This window comes from Anneissia japonica, unplaced genomic scaffold, assembly GCF_011630105.1.
Source record: "Anneissia japonica isolate Jap-2015-1 unplaced genomic scaffold, ASM1163010v1 scaffold199_len4679917_cov187, whole genome shotgun sequence".
Lineage (NCBI taxonomy): Eukaryota > Metazoa > Echinodermata > Crinoidea > Comatulida > Comatulidae > Anneissia > Anneissia japonica.
In genome coordinates, this window is record NW_022686322.1 from 1,296,974 (window position 1) to 1,300,088 (window position 3,115).

Consider the following 3,115-nt stretch of genomic DNA (forward strand, 5'->3'; position numbering starts at 1 on the left):
CATCGTGTAGCATAGCTCTCAACGAATGTAGTCCTGTAAATAAATGAATAGAGAAATTCGAACCTGCGACCTCTCGCTGTCAAGGCGAGCGTCATAACCCTTAGACCACGGAGGCTTCATGGTTGAACCGATTCAAATGATTTATATATAAATGTTGGTTAAAGCGTGCATATACAATAAGAAATCCGGGTTCGAACTGGTTGGAGCTAATACTTGACACTCGCATATTCGTTTGATATATATATATATATATATATATATATATATATATATATATATATATATATATATATACATACATACACACACATACATATATATATATATGTATGTATATGTATATGTGTGTATGTATATGTGTGTATGTATGTGTGTGTATGTGTGTGTGTGTATGTATATGTGTGTATGTGTATATGTGTGTATGTGTATGTATGTGTATGTGTATGTATGTGTATATGTGTATGTATGGGTATATGTGTATGTATGTGTATATATGTATGTATGTGTATATATATGTATGTATATATACTGTATATATATGTATGTATATATATATATATGTATATATATATATATGTATATATATGTATGTATGTATATATATATGTATATATATATATGTATATATATATATATATATATATATATATATATACATACATACACGGTACATTATAACTCAACACGAATCTCCAACGAAAGTTGGTTAAAGCGTGCATATACAATAAGAAACCCGGGTTCGAATTCTGGTTGGAGCTAATACTTGACACTCGCATATTCCTCTTGTTTCAATTCTATTTTCACTTAACCTATATCAAAGTTACTGTATATTGCAAATATTAAATTGAATAATACAATTATCCAATATAGTTTTATTCTATACATTTTTTCTCTCGTAATAATCGAAACTATGATCTTTCTATCATAAACGTAATCTTGAATGTAACTTTCGAAGGCTTCACACTGCCTTTATCATAAGCCATTTATATGTTATACCAATTCAATGAAGAAGAATGCGATACAATTTAAGTTCATTATAGTTGACCTTACATAATATGAAAGATTCCAACAATCAAACACTTCACTAATATGACTTATAATTCTTCAATACAAAGTGCAAGATGAGGTTATTTAAAAATTAACTAAAAACATTTCTCCGAATCGTAGGCTATACATACACCTGTACTATGAGAAAGGAAGCAATGCTCATAATCATTAGGTGAAATCTTCAATTACAATGAGTAGACAAATATCTTCCGTTCCAATGATGATGAACATGTTTATTTAGGCATAGTAGGTTATAAGAAAGGGACTGCACCGTACTGTAGGCTCTTATATAAATGAAAACACGGGATATGTGGGCCTACGTGTTAATGTTATAATACTGTATACAAGATAGACCAAGAGTAAAATGCCAGCCTAACGATGGGCAGTGCAATGCAGTCTGTAATTTGCTGGACTCTTTTTTATGAACCTTTTATCGATTTTATGAATTTTGTATGTGCTGTATATATTTTTATGATGTTGGATAATATCAAATAAAATCAAATCAAATCAAGTCGGTATGAATTATATCGCTAGTGTATGTCTCTGTTGTTATACTTGTATCCACAAGGAACAATCTCTGTGAATACATAAAAATGAAGCTACAGTACCGGTACATGTTAGGTCTCTGTTGTATATCCCAAAAATTAAGTTGCTCATCAAAACTTTAATAGGCAAATACTTGAAATAATTAACTATAATCGAGCGCGCATAAATGATGTTATGCTACGCGATTTATCACAGCCCGTCACAGGATGCGTAGGAGAACTTAGTTTAAATCAAGTAAGGTCCTATTCGCTAAGCTCCACCCATTGACTATTGTCTAAAGCCGGTTTTTTTAACTAGGCGAATTTATTCGCGCGAATCGAAGGCGTCGGTTCGGTCCTGAGCTCTGATTGGTTGCGAACATTTTTCGCTTCGCAAAAAGTAGAAAGAGTTCGAACTACCAATTTCGCTGAAGCGAAAACTCCGATAGAAATTTAAATGCGAATGCGCATGAACGACGCTTTCAATTCGTGCGAATAAATTCGCCTATTGGAAAACCGGCTTAAGGTCCCACAAAACGACAGCGTTAACGACGTACGGTATGCCTACGTACCTTTGTTGAAAAAAAAATTGTGGGACGTGCACGTATTCCCGGCTCTGTTCTGATTGGTCAGTTATTTTGATTCACACTCTGGAAAGGTTCATTGTGGGCAGTGGTGGCGCCAGCGGTGGGAAAAGGGGGGGGGGGGGTTGGGGGGGGCGGACAGGCAAAATAAAAAAAAAATTAATTGAAAAAAAAAAAAAAGTAAAAAAAAAAAAAAAAAAAAAAAAAAAAAAAAAAATAATAATAATAATAATTTGCCTATCTAATTAACGCTATTTTGTTTGCCCGGTCCCAAATATTGTGGTATAAAAGCATTTAGGATCAAATTAGGCCATAAAAACTCTCCGGGCCGTCGATTGAGGCTTCGTCGTCGACTTGGTTTGGACCCCTCCGTCGGACACGTCGGAACATTTGTCGGCAAATTTTTGGCGCCACCGCTGATTGTGGGTACATTTCGCCCTCCAATTCGAGACCTCCTTTGGAACCTGAAAATTTGGGGTGGTCTCGGGTTCGGTCTCCACATTAGCTTAGCTTAACGTAGATGGAAGATTGTAATTTGGTTCTTTGGAAAAGTGGTCTCGAATTAGAGTGGTCTCGAGTTTAGAGGGGTATCAAATTGAAGGGTGCACTGTATCTACTTTCATCGAACCAGAAACTAGGCCTACATTTAATAATTAAATAGGCATTTTAAACGGACGGAAGTTCGTGGAAACGCATAGCCTAGGCCGTTAATACTTATTAAACAACCGCTACGTCTAAACACACTGACAAGCATCTGTAGAAAACACCGACTTATAATTACAGTAGTTATTTCATTTATGAGAAAGGAGTGTGTTGTTGCATTAATTATGATTGCTTTCTGCCAAAATCAAAATCCTTCCCGTATAAATTGTAATAGTAAGAAGCTCTTAACTTACGCCCGACGATACTTGCTATTTCTCATTCAGTCTTGCTTGGTTTCCAGCGGCGGATTGAAGGAGG